Here is an 18455-nt window from a genome sequence, read left to right on the forward strand (position 1 = left end):
AGACTTCAGAATTAACAAAGACTTCAAAGCAAGTATTATATATACATTCAAGTATTTCAGGAAAATGTGGTCATAATAAATGTACACATGGGAGGAATCTCAGCTGAGAGTAGAACTGAAAGAACCAAATGGGAATTCTAGAAGTAAAACGGACAGTATTTGAAATGCAAAATTCATTGGATTTCTTTAAAGGAGATCAGATACAGCAGGAAAAAGGTCACTAAACCAGTAAATAAATCAGTACATTTTACTGATTCTAAAGGAGAAAGAAAAAGATCTTCAAAATAATAAATAGAGCTTCAGAGATTCATAGTACAATAACAAGCGGTCTAGTTATATACAACTGAAGATAATGAGACAGAAAAATATCTGATAATGGCCAAAATTTCTCCAAATTTTGTGAGAAACACAAACTTACATATTCAAAGAAGCTCAGCAAATTCCAAGCAGAATAATTAGAAAGAAAATCACACACGAACACATCACAATCAAAGGGATGAAAACACAAAGATGAAAACAAATCTTGAAGGCAGCCAGAGTAAAGTAACATTATTGCAGTTAAAAAAAAAAAGTGGTATGAATGATAGCTGATTTCTACACAGTCAACCAATTTGCAACAGGGATACCAAAGCAATTCAAAAGATAGAAGGAAAAACCTTTCCAACAAAGGCTGATGGAATAACTGGATATATCTATAAACAAGTGAACACATCTCATTCTGTAGAAAAATTTGAGTTGGCTCATAAAATTAACCATAAAAATTTAAATTATAGAATGCCTAGAAGAAGATCATGACCTGAAAATATATAAAGATGTCAGAAAATACACAAGTCACCAATCAGAAGAAAATATTTGCAAAATATATCTGATGAAACTTATGCCCAGAATATATACTGAGTTCCTATAACTCAAAAATCAAGACAAGTAATCCAATTAATAAATGAGCAAACAACTGAAATAGTTCACAAAGAAAAGATAGACAAATCATCTAATAAAAGCACATGAAAAGATGTTCACCATTAGTCATCAGGATATACTATATGCACACTGGGATGGTTAAAATTAGAAACACTTGGAAACACAAAAAGTTGGCAAGGATTGAGCAATCACATCTGTTATATCTGATGGAAATAAAAAGGTAAAATCACTTTGAAAAACTTTAGTAAATATAAACCTATTATATAACACAACAATTCTGTCCCTAGGTATTTATCCAAGAGAAACAAAACTGTGTCCACAAAACAGACTCTTAGAAACATGTTCACAGAATCTTTAGTAAAAACGCCCCCAAACTCAAAACAATCCAAGTGGCAGTTAACATAAGAATGGATAAAAATGCTGTATATTCATAGATTGGAATACTACTCAGTAACAAGAAACAACAGTAGTGACAACTTCTGACACATAAAAGAACATGGATGAATCCACAGGACATTATATTGAGCCAAGACAACACCCAGAAGTTTGCTCTGTACAGTTCGTTCCATTTATATGATGTTCTGGAATAGGCAAAATTAATCAATGGAGTAAGAAAAATTAGAAAAAGTGGCTGTCTTGGGACAGGGGTGGGAGGCTGACTGGAAAAAGAGTATGTATGGACTCTGTAATGCAGCTGCTAAGTCACTTCGGTCGTGTCCGACTCTGTGCAACCCCAGAGACGGCAGCCCACCAGGCTCCCCTGTCCCTGGGATTCTCCAGGCAAGACCACTGGAGTGGGTTGCCATTTCCTTCTCCAGTACATGAAAGTGAAAAGTGAAAGTGAAGTCGCTCAGTCGTGTCCGACTCCTAGCGACCCCATGGACTGAAGCCTATCAGGCTCCTCCGTCCATAGGATTTTCCAGGCAAGAGTACTGGAGTGGGGTGCCATTGCCTTCTCCAGGACTCTGTAATAGACGGCCCCATTTTCCCTTTTCAGGAAAAAAGGACACTGTCCCCCACCTGCTAGGAGTGCTTCCAGCAGAAAAAGTGAGTGTTAGTCACTCAGCCGCATCCAACTCTTTAGGACCCCATGGACTGCAGCCTGCCAGGCTCCTCTGTTCATGGGATTCTCCAGGCAAGAATACTGGAATGGTTTGCCATTCCCTTCTCCAGGGATCTTCCTGACCCAGAGATTGAACCAGAGTCTCCAGCACTGCAGGCAGAGTTTTTACATCTGAGCCACCAGGAAATCCCGAAATAGCAGAGCCAGGACTTTCTAACAGAAAGGCCCTCAGTTATCAGCCCCCTTTGGGGACAGCTGGCATACTGAATGCAGCATTTTAACAGCTTCATCCTTTAGAATGTGAAATAGCTTGACTGGAATTCCATCACTTCCACTAGCTTTGTTCTGCACTCAATATGCCAGCTTATTTGGAAAACTCAGCAGTGGCCACAGGACTGGAAAAAGTCAGTTTTCATTCCAATCCCAAAGAACAGCAATGTCAAAGAATGTTCAAGGTGGTTTAGTTGCTAAGTCGTGTACAACTCTTGCAACCCCATGGACTGTAGCCTGCCAGACTCCTCTGCCCATGGGATTCTCCAGGCAAGAATACTGAGTGGGTTGCCATTTTCTCCTCCAAGGGATCTTTCCAACCCAGGGATCCAACCGGGGTCTCCTGCATTACAGGCAGATCCTTCACTGACTGAGCTACAAGGCAAGCCCCAAGAATGTTCAAACTACTGCACAATTGCACTCATTTCACACGCTAGTAAAGTAATGCTCAAAATTCTCCAAGCCAGGCTTCAATAATACATGAGCCGAGAACTTGCAGATGTTGAAGCTGGATTCAGAAAAGGCAGAGGAACCAGAGATCAAATTGCCAACATCTGTTGGATCTTAGAAAAAGCAACAGAGTTCCAGAAAAACATCTACTTCTACTTCACTGACTACATCAAAGTCTTTGTGTGGATCACAACAAACTGCGGAAAATTCTTAGAGAGACTGGAATACCAGACCACTTGACCTGCCTCCTGAGAAATCTGTGCGCAGGTCAAGAAGCAACAGTTATAACTGGACATGGAAACAGACTGGTTCCAAATTGGGAAAGGAGTACATTAAGGCTATATATTATCACCTTGCTTATTTAACTTATATGCATAGTACATCATGCGAAATGCCAGGCTGGATGAAGCACAATCTGGAATCAAGACTGCTGGGAGGAATATCAATAACCTCAGCTAGGGAGATGACACCATCCTAATGGCAGAAAGTGAAGAGGAAGTAAAAAGCCTTTTGATGAAAGTGAAAGAGGAGAATGAAAAAGTTGGCTTAAAAATCAACATTCAAAAAACTAAGACCATGGCATCCGGTCCCATCACTTCATGGCAAATAGATGGGGAAACAATGGAAACAGTGAGAGACTATTTTTTTGGCTTCCAAAATCACTGCAGATCATGACTGCAGCCATAAAATTAAAAGACATTTGCTCCTTGGAAGAAAATCTATGACCAACCTAGACAGCATATTAAAATGCAGAGACATTAGTCAAAGCTATGTTTTTCCAGTAGTCATGTATGGATGTGAGAGTTGGACTATATAGAAGGCTGAGTGCCAAAGAATCAATGCTTTTGAACTGTGATGTTGGAGAAGACTCTTGAGAGTCCCTTGGACTGCAAGGAGATCAAACCAGTCAATCCTAAAGGAAATCAACCCTGAATATTCATTGGGTAGGTGGCTCAGACGGTAAAGAATCTGCCTGCAATGTGGGAGACCTGGGTTTGATTCCTGTGTTGGAAAGATCCCCTAGAAGAGGGCATGGCAGCCCACTCCAGTATTCTTGTCTGGAGAACCCATGGACAGAGGAGCCTGACAGGCTATATATAGTGCATGAGGTCACAAAGAGTCAGACACGACCGAGCAACTAAGGACACATATATTCATTGGAAGGACTGATGCTGAAGCTCCAAGACTTTGGCCACCTGATGTGAGGAGTCAACTCATTAGAAAAGACTGATGCTGGGAAAGATTGAAGGCAGGAGGAGAAGGGGATGACAGAGGAGGAGACGGTTGGTGGCATCACTGACTAATGGACATGAATTTGAGCAAGCTCCAGGAGATGGTAAAGAACAGGGAAGCCTGGTGTACTGCAGTCCATGGGGTGGCAAAGTGTTAGACAGGACTGAGCTACTGAACAACAACAACAACAAATGGGGATAGCTATGCTGAAGAAAACTTCACTCCCTAAGGTCATATCTCCTTCTAGGGACAGCTCACATTCAGAGGCTGCACAGCATGCGGGAAATAAAGACCCAGCTCTTTGTCTTTGGGACATCTCTGATGGGCCATTTCTGCTTCAAAACTCTTCACACTGCAGGTTAACTTTCTCTCTGTTTCCTTCCTATCCATTCCTTTCACAGATGTGATTCTCAAGAGCATTCCTTAATAAAATGGTTCTTAAAATATGACTTTTGGACAAGCATCACCTGGGACTAGTTAGAAATGTAAATTTGTAGGGCCCACTTCGGACCTACAGAATCAGAAAGCAAAAGCCCCTCCTAATAGCTTTTTGTACCTCACTCTTACATTGACTCAGATGGGTATACAATTGAGGAAAACCTCTAATATGAAAAACAGGACATTCCCCTTAAAAAGGGGGCATGAAATCCTCACTGGGAAGAAAGAAGATCATGCAAGAAGGAAAAAAAATTTAATCCCCACAAAGGGCAAAACCAAAAACTGGATGCTATATCACACACAGAAAGATACCATATCACTAAAAAGTGGTGTCTTAGAAATTAAAACTATTGGGCTACATTTTTCCTGTTTGCCCTTCCAGATCCAATGCCTACCCTCTGCAAAAGGAGGCTGGCTTGCATGCACTGTATCTGTATGGTTTCCTTCCCCTGCGGTTTCCAGTGGGCTGATATTAGTCACCAGGAGGAGGTAAGACAGCAAAAGACAGAGGAGGTATTTACTTCACTTGGCTTTCCTCTCTGATGAGGCCATGAGTTAGGGTTAGGGGCTGCGGTTCTTCTTAGCAAGTCTTGTAAGACCTATTCTGACTCATTAAACTACGATCATTTAAAACAATGAGCATTTCAAAAATGAAAAATTTAATATATAAAATTTAAAGTAAAACATCTCAAAGCTATCAAATAAGGAATGAGATTATCTATGGATATATTTGGAGATATAATTATTTTTTCACCATTACTTCAACTTAAGTTTAAGAACACTTTTTCAGCAGCAGAAAAAATATGCACTACTACAAAAATATGGTCACTACTCAATAATGAACCACTGATGCATACATGAACCTGAAGTTTAAAAAAGGTATAGCACTTGTGTTTGTTTTTGTTTAATTTGTGGACAAAGACTTACAGACAAGTGCGAAAGTAAATCCTCTTTTGCAACCCACAACTCATTGTTCAGTATGAGTTTTGATACAGATAAGAAGGAACATGATCCATAAAATGGATGTGTATTGATGAGCATCAAGATTGCTTCCAGGGCTGTAAAGCTAAATAAGCTTCTAAATTACCAGCTATATTGATCCTAGTACTCAGTTTTAATGTTGACATAAAACAAACAAAGATGGCCTTCTTTTTTTAGGCTTTTATCTTCGGAATACAGTGTCTGGATTTTGCAAAGATATGTCTAATGCTTTACGTATTGGCATATCCCAATGATCTGTGTCAAGTTTTAGGGTGTGATAACTTAGGAATTAATATGATTTGAACTTGGATCCTATAGTAAACTTCTTGAGGATATTGGATCTTGAAGATTACAGGTGGCAAACTTTGAAGTGAACTCCACCAAAGATCTAAGAGGCCCAACTAAAACTGTGGCATCACAGCTGTGGATTGAGCAGAACTTTTTGAAAGGGCTACCTTGAAGATGACAACCTTGGAGGAGCTATGGTGATTGGCAGTGGAAAGAATCAGGACGTGTGAAAAATCCTTAAAAATTTATTGACTTAAATAACTTTGTCTATGTTATGAATAAAAAGAAACCTTTGTGCAGAAAAAATAAATAAATAAATAAAAATAAAAAAGGTAGATAATATTTGACTGTTAAATATTTCATTGTTTAAGTGGTCTTCATTTTTATTTTTGAATAAAACTATTTTGTTAATTTTATCTACAAATAACTTACATTCAAATGATAATGTAAGTTTAACATTAATATTTTTCTAAGGTTTTTGATATTTTCTAAATTGTTGATAATTGATTATTTTTAATGACACTGGTTTCATTAAACTTAATGTGTCATTGATTTTTTAAAAATCATTGCTTTTGTAAACATTTTAATTAAACAGTATCAACTTGGTATTTTGGTATTAGATAAAAACAAAATATCAGGCTCACAATTTTGTCCTGTTATTGTAATTACTCAAACATTATTGTAATTATGAAACATGCCAGTCATTCATCTTCTAAATCTTTAGTTCGATCTTTGCATATCAAGTCAGATCACCACTATGTTATAGAGCTCAATCCTAGAACAATGGAGTAGGAAAAAGGGGAAAACCCACCAGCAAGAAGGGCATATAACAACTTCAGGAAGACAGGTACAGTTTGAGAAAGCATGTTTTGTTTCCCTTAAATCAAATTATGTGGGCTTCCCTGATGGCTCAGTGGTAAAGAATCCGCCTGCTGGTGTAGGAACATGGGTTTGGTTCTGGGTTGGGAAGATGCCCTGGAGAAGGAAATGGCAACCCACTCCAGTATGCCTGCCTGAGAAATCCTATGGACAGAGGAGCCTGGCAAGCTACAGTCCATGGAGTCAAAGCAGAGTTGGACACAACTTGACTTAGTGACTAAACAACAGCAAGAACAAAATCAAATTACAGAGTGAAGCTGTGGAAAACTTTCTTTCCCAGTGGGACTAAACAAAAGAGACAATAAACATAAGCATGTTTTTAAAAAACAGAAACAAAAACAAATCAACTTAATCTAAGCCTATTTCAAAACACTTTACAAAGATACAGTATAGCATTTCCCTTTCTTCAGAAAAATATGATACAATAAATAAACAGTCACCGGCCAAAAATACTAGTATATAATACATTGTAAGTAACAAGATGCCTGATAGAACACTGCTCTAGCTAAAAACATTTCAGAGCCTCTGTTTCCCCCACTTTCAACAAATTGTTTATAATCTGTTTAATGCTGATATCATTCTAAGAGACTCCCACTCATCTCTTCCAACACCAATTTGGCCTCCATCCAAATTGTAGTTCACTACAAGTAGTAGTTCACTACTACTTCTAAATTTATTTAGCGTCCCCAAATCTGAATTCAGAGTGACTCACAATTTCAGTATACTTGATTCAAAACTCCTGTGTTGCAGAAATAGAGATCTGTGAATACTAGATACTAGACTTCACCCACAGAAAATGTGAGGTAGCGGAGGTACTGTGTAATCCATGAACCATAAGAAGCTTTTGCATTCTAGTCTTGCCAGAACAAATCAAACTCTTACATTGTTCTCTTGTAAAATAATTCTGTTAAAATATTTTAAGACTTCAGATCTTTTTTGTAGATTACAACTCAGCTCACAGTTCATCATTGAAAACAAATTTTTACCCTATATTTGTCAATAATGAATGTGAAACATTTACTTTTAATTTGTTCAAATGAAAACAAGTAAAATTTTAAACACACAAAAAATAACCATAGTAAAAGCTAATTTTATAAAGATTAAAAAGTGTAGCCAGAAAATATAAAAAAGAAAACAGAAACTACCCTGATCCCAGTATCTAGACATTTTGATTCATTCACTCAGTATGTCATCTTAAATATAACTGGGATCTGCTGGTGAAGATATGGAAAAACTGCTGGCGGGAATACAAGATGGTGGAGGTGCTGTGGAAAACAGTCTGGGATTTCCTCAAAAAGTTAAAAACCAAATTACCATATAATTCAGCAATTCTACTTCTTGGTATATAACCAAAGAAATGAAAACAACTATGCCAACAAAAACCCGTATATAAATATTCAGATGCACTATTCATAGGAGCCAAAAGGTAAAGCAACCCAAAAGTCCGTCAATGGATGAATGGATAGACAAAATGAGTCACAGTTACCCAATGGGATTCTTTAGCCACAAAAAGAACTGAAGTTCTGACGTGCTAAAACATGGATGAATCTTAAAAACTTTATGCTAAAAGAAGGCAGGCACAAAAGGCCACATATTATATGATTCCATAGGTATGAAATACCCATAATCAATAAAAGTTTTGTGAGTTCTGACTGCTCCACTGACCCGCCAATCCCTCTCTCTCCCTCTCTGCAAGCCTCCCTATTCTCTGTTGTTGTTCAGTCACTCAGTCATGTCTGACTCTTTGCGGCCCTGTGGATTGCAGTATGCCAGGCTTCCCTGTCCTTCATTATTTCCTGGAGTTTGCTCAAACTCCTGTCCATTGAGTCAATGGTACCAATTCCCTAAGACACACCAATATTGAAATTAGGCCAATAAATAATCCAACAATGGCCTGTAAGTGTTCAAGGGAAAGGAAGAATCCTATGCCCCTCAGTTCAGTTCAGTTCAGTCGCTCAGTTATGTCTGACTCTTTGTGACCCCATGAATCGCAGCACGACAGGCCTCCCTGTCCATCACCAACTCCCTGAGTTCACTCAGACTCACGTCCATCGAGTCAGTGATGTCATCCAGCCATCTCATCCTCTGTCGTCCCCTTCTCCTCCTGCCCCCAATCCCTCCCAGCATCACAGTCTTTTCCAATGAGTCAACTCTTCGCATGAAGTGGCCAAAGTACTGGAGTTTCAGCTTTAGCATCATTCCTTCCAAAGAAATCCCAGGGCTGATCTCCTTCAGAATGGACTGGTTGGATCTCCTTGCAGTCCAAGGGACTCTCAAGAGTCTTCTCCAACACCACAGTTCAAAAGCATCAATTCTTCAACGCTCAGCCTTCTTCACAGTCCAACTCTCACATCCATACATGACCACTGGAAAAACCATAGCCTTGACTAGACAGACCTTTGTTGGCAAAGTAATGTCTCTGCTTTTCAATATGCTATTTAGGTTGGTCATAACTTTCCTTCCAAGGAGTAAGCGTCTTTTAATTTCATGGCTGCAGTCACCATCTGCAGTGATTTTGGAGCCCAAAAAAATATAGTCTGACACTGTTTCCGCTGTTTCCCCATCTATTTCCCATGAAGTGATTGGACCGGATACCATGATCTTCACTTAATATCAAAAGACAGAAATGATTAAGCTAAGTGAGGAAGGCATGTAGAGAGCTGAGGGCCCAAAGCTTGGCCTCTTACACCAGTTAGCCAAGTTACAAATGCAAAGGAAAGTTCTGGGAGGAAATTAAAAGTGCTACTTTGGTGAATGCATGAATGATAAGAAAACAAAACAGCCTTAACGCTGATATGGAAAAAGCTGGAGTGGTCTGGACAGAAGATCAAACCAGTCACAACAGTCCCTTTGGCCAAAGCCTAATCCAGAGAAAGGTTCCAACGCTCTACAATTATATGAAGGCTGGAAGAGGTGAGGAAGCCACAGAAAGAAAAGTCTGAAGCTAGCAGAGGTTGGTTCATGAAGTTTCAGGAAAGAAGCTACTTTCATAACATGTAAGTGCAAAGTGAAGCAGTAAGTGCTGATGTAGAACCTGCAGCAAGTTATCCAGATCTACCTAAAATCAATAATGAAGATTTTCAATGCAGACAAAACAGCCTTTTACTGGAAGAAGATGCCATTTAGGACTTTCATAGCTAGAGAGGAGAAGTCAATGCCTGGCTTAAAAGGACAGGCTGACTCTCTTGTTAGGAGCTAATGCAGTGGGTGACTTTAAGCGGAAGTCAATGCTCATTTACCACTATGAAAATCCTAAGGCCTTAAATCTACTCTGCCTGTGCTCTATAAATGGAACAACAACGCCTGGATGGAAGCACATCTATTATGCATGGTTTATTGAACATCCTGTGCCCACTATTGAGAGCTACTGCTCAAAAAAAAAAAAGTAAATTTCAAAATATTACTGCTTATTGACAATGTTCTGGTCATCATCTGCTCTGGTCACCCAACAGCTCTGATGGAAATGTGATACAATTCATGTTGCTTTCATGCCTGCTACCACAACAACCATTTTGCAGCCCATGAATCAGGAGTCATTTTTACTTTCATATCTTATTCTTTAAGAGATACATTTTGTAAGGCTATAGCTACCACAGTCAGTGATTCCTCTTACAGATCTGGGCAAACTAAATTGAAAACCTTCTGGAAAAGATTAACCATTCATGGTTCAAGCTGGAAGAAGCGATTCCAACCTTCACGGATGACTCTGAGGGGTTCAAAACTTCAGTGGAGGATGCAACTGCAGATGTGGTAGAAAGAGCAAGAGAACCAGCATTAGAAGTGGTGCCTGAAGATGTGACTGAATTGCTGAAATCTCACAAGAAAACTTGAATGGATGAGTAGTAGCTTCTTACAGATGAGAAAGAAAGTTGCTTCTTGAGACAGAATCTATTTCTGATAAAGAAGTTGTGAAGATTTGTTGAAATAACAAAGGATTCAGAATATTACATAAACAGTTGATAAAGCAGTGGCAGGGTTTGGGAAAATTTACTTCAATTTTTAAAGTTCTACTATAGGCAATATGCTATCAGACAGCATTGCACACTACAGAGAATTTGGCCTTGAAAAAAAGATTCAATCAATGTGGCTAACTTCACTATAATTTTAAGAAACTGCCACAGACACCTCAACCTTCAGCAACCACTCCCTTACCAGTTGGCAGCCATCAATATCAAGGCAAGATCCTCCACCAGCAAGATGATTAAGACTCGCTGAAGGCTTAGGTGATGGTTAGCATTTTTTAGCAATATAGTATTTTTAAGTTAAGGTATATACATTTTTAGACATAATGCTATTGAACACAATGAACTACAGTATATTTTAAATGTAACTTTTATATGCACTAGCAAACCAAAAACTTCGTGCAACTCACTTTATTCTGATATTTGCTTTATTGCAGTGGTCTGGAATCAAATCTCCAGGTATGCCCATTATTTGAACATATTAGATTTATTTACACCTTTTTTCACTGAAAGACTTCTATGATATTTCCAGCTCTATTTTTGTAACACATAATATTGCAACAAACACTTGGCACATAGATCTTACTATACACACTGCCAAGACTCTTCCTCAGATAGAAACATCCACAAACAAACAGAGACAAACCTTGCAGGGGAATTCTGGAATGGTTGATCTTCAACTTTCCAATTATTGCTAAATTGCCCTTCAAAGTACACTCCATCAGCTGTGTATGAAAATGATTTCTATCCTCTCCAAAGTGTGGTAATGACAGACTTTGGCCAATCTCATGCGTGTGAAATATTTTGTTGTTTAATACACATTCCCCTATTAGTAAGGCTGAACATATTTATGTTTATTGATCATTAATCTTTCTACTGTCAACTGCCTCTCATACCCTTTACACAGTTTTATATTTGGTTGTTTGCCAATATAAATATTATTACTATTAATATTAACATATATTTTTATTTACTTAGAAGTGTCCTCTTATCCTTTGGATACTAATCCTTTGCCAGTTATTTGAATTACATGTATCTTCTACCCATTTGCTGCTCGTTTATCTTTTTATGGCATTTATGGTTTTGCAGAAAGCTTTTACTTTAATACAGTCAAATTTATTACTATTTTTCTTCATGAGAAGTGCTTTTGGTGTCTTAAGTCTTCTTTATCATGAGGCCACAGAGATTTTTTTTTTAAGTGTTTGCTTTTTACATTTAGGGGGTTAAATTTCCCTGGATTCTGCATGTGATACACATTGTGTTTTGTTTTTTTCTCATACAGAGAACTAGAGGTCAGCAGTACACCTTTTCACTTGAAGACAAGGCCTATGTCTTATTAATCTGCTTCTTAAAAGCACTTTTCCTGGTGCCTATTATAGGTGGTTATAAATATGTGATCAATACAAGGAGGAAAAGATGGAAGAGAAAGGACAGAAAAGAAGGCAACATGGGGATGGGAGTGTGGGGTAAGTATTCAGATCATGGTCATTGGTGAAAACTAAATACCAGAATCATACAAGTCAAAGGGTATTAAAACAGATTCGGGGGATTTTCCTGGTGGTCCAGTGGTTAAGAAAACGCCTTGCAATGCAGCAGACACAGGTTTGATCCCTAGTCCGGGAAGACCCCACATGCCACAGGGCAACTAAGCTGAAGTGCCATAACTACAGAAACCTACCCGATGAGAGGCCCCCGCACCACAGCAAGGTGCAGCACCTCCACCCCCTCCACCAGCTCTCAGCAACTAGAGAAAATCTGTGCAGCAGCGAAGACTCAGCATAGCCAAAAACAAACAAAAAAAACAAACCCACCAGAAAAACAGATTCAGGAGTGGTCTGCAGGAAGATGAACTTTCCAGAACTCTGGAAAGTTAGAGGCAAAGATATTGCTCATGTGTAACTGATACTGACTCTGCTCTCTCTTTCCCAGGATGAGAATATGGCCTTGCTAGTGCTAAAATCGGAGAAGGCAATGGCACCCCACTCCAGTACCCTTGCCTGGAAAATCCATGGACAGAGGAGCCTGGTAGGCTGCAGTCCATGGGGTCACTAAGAGTCGGGAACGACTGAGCGACTTCACTTTCACTTTTCACTTTCATGCATTGGAGAAGGAAATGGCAACCCACTCCAGTGTTCTTGCCTGGAGAATCCCAGGGACGGGGAAACCTGGTGGGCTGCTGTCTTTGGGTCAGAGTCGGACACGACTGAAGCGACTTAGCAGCAGCAGCAGTGCTAAATTGGTTCAAAAATCCAGAAAACCATGATGTTTTGTAAATATCACTTGCTTATGTTAAGTCTTTGCAAAATGTTCATCAAAGCCTAAGTATAAAGGGCAAAGATATACCAAGAATTTAATGTAACTTGAGCTGATTTTTTCCTGCAGGAAAGGTGGCTATAGGTACCACAGGAAGTCTACAGATTGGAAAAGTTATTAAAAACTAAGCTGCATTTACTACTATTCAGGAAGTCATGTGGCTTATATATCCTTAAATAAATAATCCAGTAACAATCAACAGGTGAATGAATAGTCTTCTCCCAACCATTCCTAACCTGAAGGTCAAATGAGGGTTAGGGAGGACAAGAGAAAACAAAATAAAAATGAGACCTAGAATGACTTCTGTCTCAGTGGCCCTCAATAGAAAAATAGCTCCCTAGAGCAACATTATGGTATCTAGCTCAGTACAGAAGAAGTATGTCCCATGAGTATTCTTGCTGAAATACTGAACCATGTCTACACATTGAACGATATACACATCTAACCACCAACATATAGGAAAAACAGGGAAAGCACCATAGGAGTGAACCAGCAAAACCTAGACCATGGGAAAATCCAGAAGACAAATGATCCAGTTTCTTTGACATACAAAAAACTACTAGAAAAAATTTAAAAGAATATCTATAAATTGAGAGATTTCAACCAAGAGCAGAGTATGGGTGCTGATTCAAACAAACTGTAAAGAAAAAAAAAAAAAAGCGATGTGGAAATTTGAGCACTGACTGTATGCTTGCTAATACTAAGGAATTACTATTTTTGTGTTAATTATATACCTCTACTTATTTAAAGATTAAATCATTTGATGCCTGAGATTTCCTTCAAAATAATCAATAGTTATAGATGGAGGTTACATAAAAATAAGATTAGCTATGAGACTAGCTGTTGAGACTGAATAAAGACAACAGAGTTCACTGTATTTTCTCTCTTTTTGTATACAATTGAAAAATTTCAAAACAAACTTTAGAAAGTGGAAGTACTTTGTAGATCCTTTTCAAAAGAATAGCAAGTTCAACTGTCTAAGTATTAAAGCCAAGAGAATAGTTTGACACCTAAAAACCTTCTGATGTTGATTACAATTTAAATTCTAAGAGTAGACTATAGAGAGAAGGCAATGGCACCCCACTCCAGTACTCTTGTCTGGAAAATCCCATGGACAGAGGAGTCTGGTGGGTTGTGCAGTCCATGGGGTCACTAAGAGTTGGACACGACTGAGCGACTTCACTTTCACTTTTCACTTTCATGCATTGGAGAAGGAAATGGCAACCCACTTCAGTGTTCTTGCCGGGAGAATCCCAGGGATAGGGGAGCCTGGTGGGCTGCCGTCTATGGGGTTGCACAGGGTCGGACACGACTGAAGCAACTTAGCAGCAGCAGACTATACAGCATACTTAAAATCACAGACTCATCCACTATAACCAATGCTACTGCATTATTCAACAGCCACTAAGTGATACCAAAAAATACGTTAGTAGTACAGTCGGCCCTCAGTACCTGAGGCCCTGAGTACCTGAGTACCTGAGGGCCGACTGTACTATGTCATTTTATATCAGGGACCTCAGTGGTGCAGATATTGGAATCTGAGGGGGGATCCTGGAGCTGATCCTCCAAAGATAATGAAGAACAACTATATTAGAAAGTTTAGATTATAATGATTCATTTTCATAAAAACTTTCTAATAAGTTATTTTCCCATTTTTGCTGTTATTCCACATAAAGGCGTCTTTCATTATACGTGTCTAGTTGATTAAAATGCTGACTTTCACCATTAAAATTTGCTCTAAAAAGACTGTAAAAATCTGTACTTTGGAGAGGCAGAGTACTGAACAAAATTGGCTATTCTCTTTAGTCTCAATCTATGCATTTTCCCAGTTTTTTTTGATGCAAACAGATTTTCAGGTTGACAGAAAAAGTTCAAATAGCCAACAGGATGCAAATGTGCAGTCAAATAATGGGAAAACATTTGCTCATACAATATACTTTTTAAAATTAAAAAGGCTCCTTTAAAGAAATTTATGTAGTAAGAAACACTATGACACATGTAGCAGGAAAAAATACCATGGTTTGTGAAAGAAAGAATTCCAATTCTGCCACTATCAGTGATATGCCTGTTAATTAGATGAACTATTTTTTCTTTTTCAGGAATGACAGCTCCAAAGCTTTTTGTGAAGATTAAACAAGATGATTTACATAAAAGCCATATTGCAATAACAAGCAAGTAACAGACTACTGATAAATGTTAAATGAAACCAAATACTCTAATCCTTTTTCACTTATAATAAGGAAATTAAAGATCAAAGAGGTTAATAAATGCCTTGTGCAAGGTCATACATTTTAATTTATTCCATTATACAGTAAAAATACTACCTGATAACAATGCCCCTATTTTACACTGATACTTTCAAAAGAAGAAAAACTGCGCCCTCGTCTCATAACTTGGGAACTTCCTTCTCCAAAAAACATTAGGAATGGCCATCGAGTGAGCTGGATGAAGGCTTCGGCTAGCTCTCAAGTAGTATACGCTTTGTTGGGCTTCAATGCCCTCTAGTGCTGATTTGAAGAGGCAGCCTTAGGTTCCAAAGACAGGCATATATACCTTCCTGGTCTACAGACCAGGTAACAATGCCCACACTGGTAATGAAATGAAACATGAGACAGGCACATGCAAAGAGAGATCGATCTATAAAGACGACTCTGTTTTCTTTTGGAGATGAGATTTTGAGAAGCATCAAAATCTATTTACTTTGTTTTCAAACTTAAAATTTTTTTTTTACACTTTCTGTTCTTGTTTGAATTTTTAAAACAAACATAAAAAACTTTCAAAAACAAACTAAAAATATGAAAAAGACAGAATCATGTGGGCATTCCACATGATTAGGAAAAACTAATCATAGGAATAGGAAAATAGGAAAAACTATTCTTCTCCCTTTGTGCATAGTTTCAGAAAAAAGAGTATAGAGCCATGCAGCTTCATATCTTATGTTATATTATGAAAAGGCTGGGTCAGAGATGAGGCAGATCTTTAAATTGAAAAAAAAAAAAAGAGATAAAGGTAAGTAACTTAATTTTCCTTGAATGCACCTTATGTGTGATCAACAGGTGACATATATGTAAGTCTTTTTAAACTAAAAAGCATTTATCCAACCTATATATTCATTACTATATATCTGCTTAACTGAGATTCTAAAAGAAGGAAACCAAGCTGAGGATGGCTACCAATGACTGAACTTAAAATGAAATTTCCTCTAAGATAACAGATGCAGGCAATGACGCTTGATGTGTTCTTAAAATTGTACTTGAAATGACCCTCATGCATACTGCCTTCTTGAGACATGACTTACTACTATTCTTTCCTAGATTTTATTCTACAGTCATATTTATGACTGCAAAGGGTTCAGTACACCAGCATGTTATAAAAAAGACACCAAGTGCAATGTCCTAGTGTCTGCCATTTAACCTCAAGAATCATAGGATTTATGTCAGAAAGGCAAAAATCATAAATAAAAATTTTATAATACTAAAATTCTTTCCCCCAAAGCACTAAAAGAACCAAAAGCAGAGAGCCTAACCTAAGAACATTGTTCCAATCTATAAAGTAGAAGATTATCCAAGGAGGATAAGGACATTCGATGCTCAGAAGATGTTTTAGAGAGGAAGACACCAAGACATAAAGTCATATTTTAAAGGTAGAATAGTTGTCAATGGAAACAGGTAAAATAATATATTAATGATAGTTAGAAATGTCTACAGTTTTCATCTTTCTCCCTATTCCTAAAGAATGATTCCATTAAGGTCTCATAATAATCTCTTCTTCGGATACTTGAAAGAGATTTAGAGAATGAAGAATCATTTGATCTTAGGTCAAAAGTTTTCAAAACAAAACCAGAATTCTCCCCTGGGCCAGAAAGCTTTATAGTAATAAAAATCTAAACAATAAGGTTCAGTCTTCAAGACCTGTCAGTTCATGGGAAAAGTATTTGTAGTCTCATTGTCTAACAGAAATACAATACAAGCCACATAAGTAATCTTAAATTATCCAGCAGTCACATTAAGTAGTAAAAAAAGATGAAATTAATTTTAATTAAATATAAGTAATACATAAAACATTAAAATTTCAGTATTTAAATATAAAAATCATCAAAATATTTTAGATTTTTTTTTTAGTATTACTAAATTATTGACATCCAGTATACATTTTCTACTTCACATATCTCAATATGATTGAGTCATATTTTGATTGCTCAATAGCCACATGTAGCCAGTGGCTGGTGTCCTGGATAGCACAGGTGTGGCACAGTGTGGGCTTCCCAGGTGGCTCAGTGGTAAAGAATCTACCTGCCAAAACAAAACAAAACAAAAAACAAACAAACAAACAAACAAAAAAAAAGAATCTACCTGCCAATACAGGAGACTTGGTTTTGATACCTGGTTTGGGAAGATCTGCTGGAGAAGGATATGGCAACACACTCCAGTATTTTTGCCTGGAACATCCCCTGGTCAGAGAGGCTGGCAGGCTACAGTCCATGGGGTCACAAAGAGTTGGACACGACTTAGCGACCAAACAACAACAATGGCACATTATGTCTCATGGGCTACACTTAAAAGAACACAAGCAAGTTTGATGATGGCTTCAGAGGTGAGCAACTTCCTTGGTGGCTCAGACAGTAAAAGCATCTGCCTACAATGTGGGAGACCTGGGTTCAATCCCTGAGTTGGAAAGATCCCCCTGGAGAAGGAAATGGCAACCCACTCCAGTACTCTTGCCTGGAAAATCCCATGGATGGACGGAGGAGCCTGGTAGGCTACAGTCCACAGGGTCGCAAAGAGTCGGACATGACTGAGCGACTTCACTTCAGAGGTAAGCAGACCAAATAGGTCATCTGTTACTCTTTAATTATATTTACTCCTTGCAAAGTTGGAGGAGGAAATGGCAACCCACTCCAGTATTCTTGTCTGGGCAATCTCATGGACAAAGGAGCTTGGCGGGCTACAGTTCATGAGGTCGCAGAGTCAGACACAACTTAGTGACTAACAGCAATAACAACAGCCTTGCTCCTCTTGGCCCTTCCTTCTTGGTGCCTCCTTAGCTGACATCTCCTTGCGATTTCTACATGACCCACCTGTTTCACTGTCCTTTAGAGACATGTTTTCATACTCTCCATAAATACAGGCACCTCAGAGTTGTTGGGGGTTTGGTTCCAGGCCACTATAGTAAAGGAAGTCACACAGATTTCTTGGTTTCCCAGGACACATAAAAGTTATGACTACATTATCTTCCCTGGTGGCTCAGATGCTAAAGAATCTGCCTGCAATGCAGGAGACCTGGGTTGGGAAGCTCCTGTGGAGAAGGGAATGGCAACCCACTCTAGTATTCTTGCCTAGAGAATTCCATGAACAGAGGAGCCTGGCGGGCCACAGTCCATGGGGTCATAAAGAGTCAGACACGACTGAGCAACTAACACTAACACACTCCTTAAAAAGTACATGAAACTGTCAATCTCTTGGGGAGACTCCCTTCACAATTCATATGAAATAATTCCTTTTCTAGATCTTACTAGGACAATAAAGTAATCAGTATCCCAATATATATCCCTAACAAAAGCAGCCACTAAGCCAATATTCCGCTGTACTTCACTTAAAACCAAGAATCACAGGCACAGATGGACAAACCATTTATGTTTTGCAGTCAATAAGGGATTATAA

At 38.4% G+C, this 18455-nt stretch overlaps 1 protein-coding gene and 1 non-coding gene across 5 annotated transcripts in view; one reads left to right on the plus strand and one right to left on the minus strand.

The window, feature by feature from the left end:
* The window catches only part of RFX7 (regulatory factor X7), a 144539-nt gene that overhangs the window by 81830 nt on the left and 44254 nt on the right, over window positions 1-18455 (minus strand). The gene's annotated exons all lie outside the window — the stretch shown is intronic.
* LOC112577876 lies at window positions 5256-5382 on the plus strand. Its single transcript, XR_003102078.1, has one exon. It is a non-coding gene; the product is annotated as a small nucleolar RNA SNORA40 (small nucleolar RNA).

This window comes from Bubalus bubalis, chromosome 11 (assembly GCF_019923935.1).
Source record: "Bubalus bubalis isolate 160015118507 breed Murrah chromosome 11, NDDB_SH_1, whole genome shotgun sequence".
Classification (NCBI taxonomy): Eukaryota; Metazoa; Chordata; class Mammalia; order Artiodactyla; family Bovidae; genus Bubalus; species Bubalus bubalis.